Source organism: Chelonia mydas, chromosome 12 (genome assembly GCF_015237465.2).
Source record: "Chelonia mydas isolate rCheMyd1 chromosome 12, rCheMyd1.pri.v2, whole genome shotgun sequence".
NCBI lineage: Eukaryota > Metazoa > Chordata > Testudines > Cheloniidae > Chelonia > Chelonia mydas.
In genome coordinates, this window is record NC_051252.2 from 8,987,873 (window position 1) to 9,002,454 (window position 14,582).

Sequence of the window (14,582 nt, forward strand, 5' to 3'; positions counted from 1 at the left end):
TGCCTCCTTATCATCCTGCAATTGACCAACATACCTACTTCTTTCTCCTCCTCTGTCACTTACAACTGATGAGCCCCCAGCTTGTAGCAGAAATTCTTATTATTAGATCCCCCAAACCCTTACACTTTGTAAGGTTATTCAGATCCAACTCTGTATTGACAATGCCTCCCAACTTTGTATCACCAGTAAATTTCATTAGCGCGCTCCTACTTTCTGTGCCAATGACATTAATAAAACTATTGAATAAGATTGGTCCCAGGACCAATTCTTTAGGAACTCCTCTAGTAATCTCCCTCCAGTCAGATAATTCACCTTTCAGCACAACCTGTTTCCATCTCCCCTTTTGCAGTTCCTCATTCACCTTACAATTCTTGTACTAAGCCCTATCTTATCTGGTTTAACTAATAATTTCCCATATGGTACTGTGTCAAATGCTTTACTGAAGTCCAAGTATACCAGATCTACCACATGTCCCTTATCTAAAAACAATCAGTTATTTTCTCAAAGAAGGAAATCAGGTTAGTCTGGCACAATCTACCTTTGATAAACCCATGTTGCATTGCATCCCCTTTTCAGTTTACCTCCATGAATTTAATTATTCTTTTCTTCATAATGTGTTCCAAAGTCTTGCCTACTACTGAAGTTAGACTAACAGGTCTGTAATTGCCAAGATCACTTTTTTCCCCCTTTTCTTAAATATAGATATGATGTTAGCCATTCTCCGGTCATATAATACTACACCCCAAATACATCGATATATTAAAAATCCTTGCTACTGGACTAGCAATCTCATGTACCAGTTCTTTCAGTATTCTGAGATGGAAATTATCCATTCTCCCCGACTTGAACACATTAAGCTCTTTGAGTTTAATTCCACCTCACGTGATAATTTCCATTACTATACATTCATTTCCATCAGCCATCCTGCCTTCACGCCCTTGTTCCATATTATCATCCTTACTGAAAATCAAATCAAAGTATTTGTTTTATTTTGAAGCCATACCTAGATTATATGCTGATCATATGCAGCTCTCCTTTCCAGCAGCCTCTTTTCAGCCCAAAGTCATGTTACAATATAGATCTCTACTCTGACAACAATAGTACATAGTGAGTCCTCGATATGTTTCTCAATGGCTTGGTTTTGGTTCTGTTACTTTGGCAAGAAGTCCCTCAGAGTTCAGACAATTGCTGCTTATTTTGATGGGAGATGCATAAACTGCAGAAAACTAAGGAAAGTGTGGGAGTGATCATAAATAACTGACAGCTTAAGGAACAAGAAATGTACTGAGCATGCTCAGTGTGCAGTGTTTATGGCTTAAAAGTCCAGGTTGGCCAGTGTTTCACATTTAGTTTCAGGGTTACATCTTCGCCAATTTCATATTCTGAAGGAATGCCTTATCCTTGTGCTACAGCCTGAGCTACTGTAATAAGTATTGCCCTGAATTAGCAAAACACTTATGCTCATACTTAATTTCAATCACATGCTTAAGTCCATTCCTGTTTAGCAAGACAAAGTGGCTGAGGTAATATCTTTAATTAGACCAATTTCTGTTGGTAAGAGAGAGAGAAGCAAAGTACTTAAGCACATACTTAAATCCATGGGTCTTAAGTACACTTCAAACATGTGCTTAAACAAGTCCATAGACTTCTGTCTTTAAGTTAAGTAATTATTTCAATGCTTTACTGAATACAAATAGACTTAAAGGTTTTGCTTTATTTGAGGCCTATATTGTTTGGTTCTTCTGATCAAGAATGAATTTTATAGCGAAATAGAGTGGGAAACTATTTAACCCCAAATTTCTTTTGTGAAAATGCCACTGTGACTGGATATACAAACCCCACACCAATAAAGAAGGGGTTCAGTAGCTGCTCTGGGCCCAAGCAGCCCCACCCTGCATACCTTCAAAGCATGCATGGCTTGGAAGAGGCGCTCAAAAGAAGAGTAGTCCAGCTCAGGAGGATGGCAGACAGTGAAGGTAAACTGACCTGCACTATGAGCTACTGAGAAGGAGCACCACAAGGGGCTCGTGCTGCCCGTGGCCAAGCTATAGTGATCTGACCTAGCCTGCAAAAAAGGGACCTGAGAGGTAGAAGTGATCAGGGAGGTAGCCGTAGAGGACCCCAAGGTGCAGGATTTAGCTATCTATCATTGGATCGGAGCTCGATGGAGAGGATGAGTTCGGGCTCCCCTCCCAGACCCAAAGATGGACAATGACATAAGTCTATCCCTCGGTGGGGAACCTAACTCGGAGAAGACCCTGAAGGTACAAGGGTTATGGACCACAAGACCCCAGCCCAAGAAGGAAGCCCTGAATCCCCACTGAATTCTGAAGCATTCCCTATTATCAGACTCTTTATATGTACCCCAAAAAGGGTGAACTTGAAAGTGTGACCTGGCTGGAGGGCTGAGTCACTGAAAGGACAGACCACTGCAAGGCAGAATTGTAGTAAGAAAGGGGAACGCTTGGGAGAAAGACAACCTGCCACCCTCTACCTGACCACTGCGCGGCACTAGCCGTGAGTGTTCCCCTTCACAGCCACATCACTACTTTGCATTTACAATTTACATGGCTTCCAATGAGCATCATGCATATTAAAAACCTTTAATTAGATAAGTATCATTTAGTGCCTTTGCTACAGATGGGCAAAGACAGATAAATTTAGAAGTGTCTGAAACCCTTAAGCTCTAAAGTCACTTAGCCACACTTGAAAATTTTATCCTAGGTGCTTTGCCCAACAACATACAACAATTCAGACAAAGACACCATAAAGAATAGAACCCATGGGATCTAGTTTCAGGCCCCTCCTCCCTCTCTCTCTCCATGGAGTCACACTCCCTCTCTTTTTAAAGATGCCATTGTTTTCATGGAAATTGGAGCAGATATGTCAATGGAACATAAAACTCAAAAGGTATTGTACAGGGCTTCGCCTCCCCCACTGGTTGGGCGTATAGATGAGTGTGGTTTGAGAGAGGCTGGGAAATGCAAAGGGTAACAAAGCTTTCTTTTGGGGGTAGAGCTTCCAAGTGTCTCGAGGGGGCGCTGCCTGCATTAAAATGTTTGTTGGATTTTTGATTATATGATCTTGCCTCATTTATTTGGGACCCTGTGTTGCTCCATTCATGTGGGGATGGATGGTGATGAAATGACCCCCTATGCAGGCCAACAGAAGCAGGGTATACTAGTGTAGTGGGTTAATTGATACAGGGTCATCTGTGACTGTAGTGTGGCCTGCAGTTCTGGACAAATGGGGATACTTCCTGAAGAAAGAGTTTGGGTCCATCCAGTTGGCAATGGAAGAATGAAATGGGGGAGGTGGCCCCAGTATTTGGTCAGGCCTTGCTGAAAACTAGAATTAGAGAGATGAAGGTGGCCCAGGAAAGGTGGGTAGCCGGAGTTCGGAGTCTGGGTTTGGACTGTCTGAAACTTTAACAGTCTCTTTGCAGGTCTTGTTGGGTATCTGACTGTTGGAACTGAGGGTCAGCTATTTCAGGTGGGTTTAATACAGTTGGGAAGGAGGGTATGTGCTATCCAGGAACAGAGGCTCGGGGGGTTCTGACAGGTGTGTTAGAGGAGATGCATCAGTGTGCAGGAGCCCGAATGCCACAAAGTCAGAGGGTGATTTTATGGCAGTTGGTGTGAAATTATAGGGGGTATTCTCCAAGGGGCCATACGATTTGGGTCAAACCAGCCTAGTTAAGCATGAGATCAACACAGGTAATGCCTGGCCTATTAAGGAAGACCCACATCACTTGCCTCTGGTCCACCGAGAGGAAACTGAATGGAAGATTCATGAGATGGTGACTTCAGGAATTACTGAACTATCCAGAAGTCCTTGATTATCTATCCCCCCTGGCACTGGTGGGCAAGAAAGACAGCACAACACAGATCTGTGTCGATTACCCACATTTGAATGAGGTGACCCACAAGGACTCAGATCTAATGCCCCACATTGACAATATGCTGGAGACATGAACAGAATCCAAATGGTTCTCTTCACTGGACCAACAGAGTGGTGCTGGCAAGGTGTGTGTGTGTGTGGGGGGAGTCAGCCCATGTGAAGACCACCTTTACCTAGGTACAGGGCTTGTGGGAGTTCAGTGTCATGCTGTTTGGATGACATAATGCACCAGCTACATTTGAGCCGTTAATGAAGCAGGCCCTGGGCAACCCACCACTTTTCAGGGGTCAGTGTACTTGGACAACATGCTGATCTGAACAGGAACTCTTTTACAGCACTGGAATGGGCAAGTAATGTACTAGAGCAGCTTCCAGGAGCAAACCTAAATTTCAGCCCTGCAATGTGTAAGCTGCTCTAAAGGGAAACTCTTTCTCGGACACGTTGTTAGTGAGGAATGGATCTCCACTGACCCAGGAAAAAGTGCCTGCAGTGGCCAGAACCCCAGCATATCCACCAGCTTCAAGGGTTCCTGGGGCTTGTCCCTTATTACCAGAGGTTTCCTGGAGCTTTGCTGGGATAGCTGCCCCATTGCATAGACTAACAGCGAAAAGGTCACCATTCATGTGGAGAGCCAGGCTGAGCTAGGCGTTCCGAGACCTGAAGTTGGCTTTGATCACTGTGTGCCAGTGTTGGGATATCCTCTGCCAGGTTACTTATTTTGTGTTGGGTAGTAATTCAAGCTAGACTGGAACAGGAGCTGTGTTTTCCCAGGTGCACAGCAGACAAGAGCGGGTTGTTGGGGCCTGTTATAGTAAGACCCTCTAGAAACCGGAATGGAAACCTTTGAGACCCGCAGGTAGCTCCGGGCAGTATTGAGCTATCACCCTGCTGTTTACAAGTTCATCTAAGATTTATTTATTGACTTCGGATTTATATACACGTCACAGAAAAAGTAGTGCCTTTCCCAAATTACAAGTATGGCCTGTTAAACAGCTCAGAAAGCCCAAACTATCAGAACTGTTATCAAAATAATGGACACTGTTAGAAGATAGCAAATCAGGATGAATCTGTCAAGGATAAAGGCCACCATATGCCACTCTGATTTGGCCTCCTCTTCTCTCTTACTCATGATCATGTGACGACGGATCATTAAGAGCTCCAGGAGCACCTTCTTCAGCAGTTTAATTTCCGCACTGTCATGTTCTTTTTGTAAGCACCTCCTGTTTTGTATGTCTGCTTCTTTTCCCACCACAGAAGTAGCTACAATCACAACCAGAAAAATAATTGTATGTAAAGGTGTTGGTGGGGGGACAGTTATTTCCAATATATTAGACAAGGTTTGGGAAATGCTGATTCTCTTCCGAAGAAGAGAGTGGTGCAGTAACTTGCCCTCAGGAGGACAGGGGCAGAGTAAGGAATGGAACCCCCCCCCCCCCACGCCTGTGCTCTAACCTTTAGTCTGCACAGCAACTAGTTGTTACTGATGAACAAAATCAACTAATCAATTAATAACCTGCGTATATGCGATGGGTGACTGGTGAATAAAATCTGCCTCCCATTTCAGAGTCTGCCTACTGAAGTGAGTTCACTCACTTCATGCGAGTCACTTCTTACCTGGATCCCACTGTTTCTTTTCTATACAAAATCAGCAAGAGCTCACCAGATCCAATCTCTGGGCATGTTCTTTGTGAAAATAACATACTCTTGCTAAAACCAATGTTCGTTATTTAATGTGCTGGACTCTGCTGCCATCTAGGGGTTGGGAGAACTGTTCCTAGTAACGAGGGGAAGTAATGAGTAGCCCCGCAGGGCAGGAAACACACATTTCCCTCATCCATGAAACATTATCTACAACTAGCTGCAGTCCAGAGTCATCCTGGGTCGGGGAGGGTCCTGGTCAGTGAGATGCACAAAGGAGCCTAAGGGAGTTAGGTGCCCAGTATGGCCTTGCTGTTGGATTAACACCAGCGGGTACCTTTGTTCGTGTTCCTGACTCCCGCAGCATTGCTTTCAGTAACTTCTGCTGTGTCGATGCGAAGTATGAAAGCCAAATGCTTCAGTACCCAGATCTTCAGCCATTGGGGCACATCCGGTCGTACTGCTGAGAGATGCAGCATGTAGGAGATAAAGATGGAATCGACAATGCTGATTATCATGATCACCAGGCACACAGCACAGAAAACACCTGGAAATGATTGCAATAGAATAAGCTCATCTCCTTGATCATGAATGTCACCTACCAACAATGGCTCAGATCCACAAAGGCACGTAAGTGCCAAAGTCCCAGCATTGGCTCTGTTGTGATTCATAAAACTCCCACCAAAGCCTGTAGGTGCCGAACTCGCTCGGCACTTATGTTTTTAGGATAAAAGTTCCCTAAGCACCTATGGTTCTGCCTCTCAGTTTGTGCACTGCTGCCTCTCTCTAGGCATCCGGATGCCTATCTCCCACCGAAGCCCCAGAGCAATCCATGAACCAGTTAAAGATGGGTGCTCCTCTGCCTAACATGCATGTGGGGCCTGATCCAGTAGGTGTGTTCAGAGAGTGCATACCAGATCAGGTCCGATTTAAAATCCAAGGGAAGCGGGGAGAAGAGGAGCAGCCCACCTTATCACTTTTATCCTAGTGGTTATAGCACTCACCTGCGATGTGGAAGACCCAGGTTCAATCCCCCACCCTTTTAAGGAGGAGAAAGGATCTGAACAGTGGGGTCTCACCTTTTAGGGTGCTCTAATCACTGAGTTATGGAGTCACTTACTCTCTCTGTCTTTCTAGCCCAGTGACTGTTTAAGTATGTATGTGTTAGGATATAGCTATTCAGGCCTGTCTGCAAAGGCCTGTACTTTAAGAATTTAGGTGTATTCTTATCACTTGGCTAGTTCTAGAGGTATAAAAGAAAGAATCAAAATCACTGTCTGCTGGTGTAAGGGCCTTCTCTTACTGTGACAGTCTGAGGTCCTGTTCTTAGGCTAAGGCCTTTGGCTAAAGCAGCAGAGGCAGCCATAAGCTAGGAAGCGAACAGTCACATCCTCACATTCCAAACTAGTCACATTGAAATAAGGTGCTATTGGGCTGTTAGGCACTATCAGGACAGGATTGTATTCCTATCACCTCCAGAGAAAGGGAAGTGCCTAGAAAATGTAAAAGGAAACTTAGTTTGATAGCATCCTGTCTGGCAAGAACTCACTTATCCATAGCTGGGATGTGAAATCCTCACTTCTGTATTGTCTTGTCATTATAGTTCCCACTTTGCTATTGTTTGTCTGTATAATCTCTATCTGGTTCTGTGATTGTTCCTGTCTGCTGTATAATTAATTTTGCTGGGTGTAAACTAATTAAGGTGGTGGGATATAATTGGTTACATAATCATGTTACAATATGTTAGGATTGGTTAGTTAAATTTCAGGAAAATGATTGGTTAAGGGATAGCTAAGCAGAACTCAAGTTTTACTATATAATCTGTAGTCAATGAGGAAGTGAGGGGGTGTGGGTGGGAGGGGATGGGTGTGTGGGTGGGGGAAATGGGAGCAGGGGATGGGGGTAAGGAAATTGGAATCATGTTTTGCTAAAGAGGGGAAATGGGAACAGGGATACAGGTGTAAAGCTCTGTGGTGTCAGACCTGGGAAGGAGGATACTAAGGAAGGAAACTGGAATCATGCTTGCTGGAAGTTCACCGCAATAAACATCGAATTGTTTGCACCTTTGGACTTTGGGTATTGTTGCTCTCTGTTCATGCGAGAAGGACCAGGGAAGTAAGTGGGTGAAGGAATAAGCCCCCTAACAGTATGCACAGTGGAACAGTCATTGGGCCAGAGAGAGAGAGAGAGAGAGTGAATGTGTGTGGGGGAATGACTCTGTAGTCCGGGGTAAAGGCATCCACTTGGGAGATGGGAGCGCCCAGGACCAGGCCCTTGCTCCAGTCATGTCTCCATTAGTTAGCCACACTGGAACAGCTGCAGCAGAGAGCTGGTGGGCATCCCACATGAGAATATCCCATAGGTCAGTGGTTAGAGCATACTCCTGAGAGTTGAGACCCCTGTTCAAATCCTCTCTCCACCTCTGGCAAAGGGGGGGGGCGGGATTGAACCTGGATCTCCTACATCCCAGGTGAGTGCACTAACCACTCGGCTAAAAGTTGTAATGTCCAGCAGCAGCAGCAGCATCTCCTCCGTCTCTGACCACTTTGTGAGGCACAAGGCAGGAAGAAACTCCCTGCAAGAAACTCCTTCGGCACCTAAGCTGCCTGGCTCCAGGCGGCTGCTTCCTGGGCGCGGATGGCGAAGCAGAGCTAGGCACCTAAACCTGGGCTACAGGAAGGTGCTGATCTCTGAGAGGGGGTGGGGCTTAGCACACACTCCTGTCGTCACCATCTCCCATTGGCTGGCTTAGGTGGCTCCACATCTAGTGTGCTGGCTTTTGAGAATTGCATTCTTCAGTGCTGCTCCCTCCCCATTCACTGCATAGGGAGCCTCAGCTGTGTGGACTGTCCTGCTGATTTTTCTAGGCACCTGCGACGCTCAGTGTTGCAGCCTCCCTTCCTGGATCCCACCCCATGTAGCTGTGTATCTTAGCGTTTTGTATAGTGGCCATCAAAAGTACTGAATGGTAACCTAGATCTGCACTGCAAAATCCCTAGGGTACTTCATGAAGTCTTTTGTGGGGGCCAGTTGATAGGACACTGGACTGGGATTCCAGAAACCTGAATTCAAATCCCGTCTTTGGCACCAAGCTACTGTGTGACCTTGGGCAAATCATGTCTCCGCTCTGTGCCTCTGTGTCCCCCCACCCTCTTTGCCTGGCTTGAGATTGTAAACTTCTGGGGTCAGGGGCTGTTTCTTACAATGTGTGTGTACAGTTGCATAGTCTAATAGGGGCCTGAGCTCCGTTGGAGGCTTTAGGTGCCATTTCAGTATAAATAACCACAATAGTAATAACAGACGGTGCAGCTCTCACCCAAGATTGGCGTGACTTCTGAATTGGGAAGCAAATCGTTCAATATCAGCAAGAGCACAGAGAATCCCAGAACAACTGTTATTTTAAACCCCAGCCGCTCGCCTCCTTCCATCGGTATGAACATGCTGGCAACATCCACAAGCACCAGGAAACCGGCAGGGACTATGAGATTGATGACATATAGGATTGGCACCCTCCGTATGGTTATCTGCTAAAGAGCAACACGTGTGAGCAGTGCACTAAAACGTTCCGCCTCACTAATCTAACAGAAGGATGGACACATTCTACCGGAATGGGACTTTGCTTGGGTCTCTGTTGTTGTTGTTTATTTATATAGCCCCAGAAATGTACCTTTTTTACCTTGTGCTTTAGAAGACAAATAAGAAGGCAGGATTCCTGCCCTGGAGAATGTACTATCTAATAGACAAAAACAAACCACAAAGGAACATTTCAGCACAAGAAGCTGTGGAGATAATGTTGCGAAGACATCGGTTGAGGAAGGATTCCTTGGCAAAATGAGTATAAAGGAGTGTTTGAAGGAGAAGAGAAAGGGGGAAGAAAGGAGATGCAATGTTATTCCCAGAGTGAGGGGCAGTAACACAGCAGGCACAAAACTGAGCGCAGAAACAGGTGATGAAGTAAGCAAAAAATGGAGGAAGAATACACAGCAGTGAAAGCAGAGATGTAGGTTAACCCAGAGTCAGACAATAATATGAGGCCTTGAAGGAAAGAGTGAGTGGCTCAAACTTGATGCCGTGAAAGACTGGCAGTCAATTGAAGGGAACCAATGATCATTGCTGTGACTGGAGAAGTGAAAGAGACTAGAAACTTCAGGCAGAGATTGGAGATGGTGAGGCAAGAGGTGGAAGGCCAGGGATTAGGTACCTGGAACAGTCAAGATGAAGGATGATCAAGGCTGGACAAGGGATTTGGCAAAAAATTTCTTGGGTGAAAAGTCTGAAAAAACACCCAATTTTATAAATAAAGTATCACCGTGGTGGGGCTTTAAGGCCAAACAGTCCTATTCTTGCATCAAGCCAACAAGTTATAAAAAATCTATTGCAATAAGATGTTTTCTAACATCAGCCAGCCAAGAAAGGAAATATAACATGATATAAGGAAATCTGTAGTTTCCTTTACACCGCTTTGTGTTCCAAAGTGATTGTGATACACAGATTTCCCTGAGCTCCCTCTCTAAGAAGAAAGTCAAGTGGAAAGGCTAGATTAGGAGCAGGATGGATTTTAAGTAGGCTAATGCTGGATAGACAATAGTTGTGCTAACTGGATTATTAAATACATATCATAATTTGGGATCAGATATGTGTGCAGTGTGTACTGTTTCCAGTCCTACCTGATATGTGACTTGACTCCATTCTTCCTCCTCAGCAGATATGTTATTGCTCAGAACATCCACTTTCTCAAGGATCCATTCACTTTTCGCATAATTCTCCTGGGAAGATTGTGTAACTGTAGAGGAGTTGGACTTGGGCACCACAGCTATATCCTGAACTGTTTTAAATTAGAAAGGAGAATGATACGGGTCAATCCATTCCCAGGGAATATGACCCATTTCTGCTTTGATGCATTTGGAAGGGCTTCTTCCAATGAGAAAAACCATTACAGCCATGTGCTCAGCGATCACCTAGGTGTGTGAGTTAAAATCTCATCGCACTTTCCTGCAGGGATATTCCACAGGGATCGTGATGGGCAGCTGCCCAAGATGGCACATTCAGTCAATTAGTGGAGGGCTTGATCACCCAGCATTCACTCTTCAAATAGTCTAAGAGCATTGGCACCATCCTGCTCGCTTACAGTCAGCATGGCATTGCGAGATTAAAGGGCAGGTAGAGTGACAGGGCTGTGCTGGATAGTGAGGAGCAGCACTGCCAGGGGGACCCCAGAGTTCCCCAGCATGAAGGAGAACAGTACAATACGATGGTCCTAGTGTCTGCCTGTTGTCCTAGTGTCTGTCTGTCCTGTTGTCTGCCTGAATGGCTCCTTCCCTCCATCTTTGAGGGCCCTTCACCCCTTGCAGGTGCCAGGAAGGAGCAGTCCCTATGTTTTCTTTAGCGTGGCATGCGGTTGTGCCTGGCACTCACGCAGGTGCCATTGCACCTTTTCCCCACGCACGTTCATGCAAGGATTGGACACCATCTGTCCCTAAACCATTAGCAGAAGAATGGGAAGGTGGGAAATAAGGAGCTGAGCGAGACTGAAAGCTGACCCATGCAGAACATTTTATCAGGCTGCGTGTGTATCTCAGTGGAAGCCCCATGCCCTATTGAATCAGCCCATCATTAATTCCCAGTTTGGGCAAAGCACTTTTGTGTCTTCAGGAAGGGTATCCTCTGGGTTGGTTGGGAGGGGATTGAACAAAGTCCACCCCCCTTTTAGGAATTGTCTACACCGTCTCCAGGGAGCGATCTATAAGTGACCTCTGGACAGTCAGATTTCTGCTAAATAGTCTCCAAGGGTGAAAATTTTGTTCACCAGCCCTTCCCATATTATTGATGCTAAATGGAGCCCCCAGCATCCTGCACCAACCCACATACCTCTATGCACATAGGGACCAAAGGTCAGATTGCACTTCTGGGTGTCAAATGGAAATTTGTAGATATCCAAGCTGCAAGTGCTCACTATCCTGATTGATTTCCATTGGTCGATGGTGCCATCACTAGAGAGGGACATGAAAGGAACTGTGGGGGATTGAGGATCTTCAGTCCTAAAGAAGGAAAAAATGCATTGGAAATATCAACACTGGGTCTTTGAAGAATGCAGTGGTCTTTGCCAATGCACTGCCAATGGAGACAGAGAGGTGGGAGGGAATAGATCATTGGGCCTCTAGACTGTTAACACAGCACTGCCTGGGGTCCAGGCATATGTAATAATGATGGGTGTTTAGACACACTGCTGTGACTCATATCAAATAATCGATGTTTCTGCCTAAAATGATAGCAACTAGCAACTGAAGGAAGAGGGAAAAGGATGAATTTGTTGTGTTCTGCTAGGTAATGCCCTGCAGTAAGTTGCAGTATGTAATGCTGGTTGAGAAGAGCAATGCCATGCAGTTTATTTTTGTGTAGTTTCATTCATACAAATGCTGACGAAAGTCCCAGTAAATTACTGCATGTTACTCACACATGTTATTCACCAGCCATTCACAACCTCACCCCACAATTTCGACCCCACTCCTCAACTTAATACTGCAAATTTACATTTCAGAGACAAAGAGGTCAGGCTTCCATACAGAGTCCACAGGGATGGAGATCTTAGAGATTCCACAGAAGCTTTGGGGATCCCAAGTGAGGAACTGATTTTTCCAGCTCTGAAAAAAGAAATGGATTGTTAGGGGAAGATTCACATTTAGTGAGTGTGATAAAGTGACATGGTAAATTAAGAACATGATCCTCACCATTTGGAATCTCACTAGTGACGTAAGGATTTGTAACTTCTCATCCTAGAGGAAGAGAAAGAACTGAGTTCATATCTATTGTGTCTCTAATAAAGATGCAGAACATTTCCTGCATGGGTAATGACTGCTAGGTACAGGTTAGTGAGACCTGGAAGGAAGCTGAGATACTAGCAGCTAATGGGAGTGGCTGAGTGATGTTAGAGAAGAAGTTATGAGTGTTCACATTGTATTACAGGCTGGTGAAAAGAAGCAAGAAGGATCTGTTGCATAGAGAAATTAAGGCCGCTTCTGCTCTTGGGAATAGCACTGGTGCAGTGTCAGTGGTCCCTGAGTTGAGACAAGGAGATGCAGGAATTTTCACCCATGCACTGGCAGAGTCCCTCACCAAGTCCAGGGTGGCATGTAAGGTGACATCAATTCCGACGATGGAGGGCTCTCTCCAGTTAGTCACTGGGCGCACGCTCATCAGGCGAGGATTAGCAACTGCAATACTCAGGTTATTCATCACATCCCAGTAACTGCAGGTCTCCTGGGTGGTGGTCAGACCTGTTCCCAGAGAAACAGAGAGGGGCCTTTCAGTGCTCCTGGTAAGGATGGCTGGGCTCTCATCCTGGAGCTCTCAAATGGACTGCATGCATCTAGTTTCGTATAAGGCACCCAACAGCCTTCAGCTGGTAATAACCTAGCATTAGAGCATTCTGTATTACCAGCAAAATGGGCAATCAAATGGATGCACTTGCAAAATACCCTCTGTGAAAGAAGCATAATTATAATTATTTACAACATTTCAATCATTCCTAACCCTGCAAAATCTTCATCCTAGCCTTACTCTCCGAAGGTAAGATATCTCCCTGCTTTACGTATTTATTTATGTACACATGTATTAAGTTAATATTTCTTATATATGGGGCTACAATGGATCAAAAAAGAAAAACATAGCAATTGTATTTCCTGAAGCATGCTAGTCATTATTTAGCCTGTGTGATGGGGTGTACCAGGTCCTTTGAGGGCCGCGGCTGGAGGCCTTGTGGTCCTATGGCACCCCACCCCAAGCAAGGAGCATTGAAGGTGGGTCCTCCCGGCCTGCTGAGAAAGGCTGCAGGGACAGGGCCCCTCAGAGCACAGCAGGCTCAGTTAAAAGGAGCTGCAGAACTTGAGCACATGAGTTGCTGGCTGAAACCCGAACGGTGAGGAAGGGCTGGAAAACAGAGAAACTCTCCAGGCAAGGAGACCTGGGACAGACCCTGATCAACCAGGGATTAGACAGAGAGAACCCAAGGACTGTAACACTAAGGTAACTGGTGAAAGTGAAGGGACTGAGTGGGAAGCAGCCCAGGGAAAATAGCAGCAGCAACTATTAAGGGAAGCAGTACAAGGCTGCTATTCTAGGGTCCCTGGGTTGGGCCCTGGAGTGGTGGGTGGGCTGAGTTCCCCCACTGGCCAAGGAGAAAGTGACCTACGTCCCAGAAGGGGACATACTGAAAGCCAGAGAAAGGGGCTGGAGTTTAAACACGCCTAGAATTGGGGCCAAAGACCCTGTTGAGGGCCAGCCATATATTGAACTTTGTTACCCCAGAAGAGGTTCATCCATTCACCTATTAACCAGGTGACTTAGCTGGAAGGCTGAGCCACTGAAGTCCCACCCAACCAGGGCAACAGTCAACAGGGGGCACTGGGAGTGGAGAACAGTGCAGATTTGCATACAGCTGACAGGTGGCGCTCATGGAAGTGACTGCCCTCCATCACAGGCTGCAATCAGAACTTCACAGAAAATAATATTGTAAATAGCGGAACAATCTAACCCTTGATCTCCCTCCTAATGAACCTAGGGTTGTGTTTTACCTGCATTCATGAATCAATAGCGGTTAATGTGAAATTTTCATCCATTATTTGAAACTGGATGCAAATGCTTTGCTCTGTTTGGATATCCACAAGCTTTTTGGGGCTGTCCTTTGTAGCTGTATTTTGAGTTTGAGCCATGTTCAGTAGAACAAGTCACAGGATGGAAGTCAAGGCTCCCTACCGAACATCAACCCATAAAAAACACTTTCCACAATGGCCGCTATTCAACTTCTGACATTGATCCAAACAAAAAAATTTCACACAGAGAACGTAACAAAATGTGTCAACTTCAAGCTAAGTTTCATTTTACCGAACCATTTAAGCAAACGCAGCAGGAACAAACACATGCAAACCAGATCCAAGAAAAATTATCCCAGACCTGTTTTGAACTGGGCTGACACTGCTGACATAATCCCCTTCTGGAGAAAGGCTGCCCCTGTCTATGTCAAAATTGATGCCTTTCCCTCTGATTGT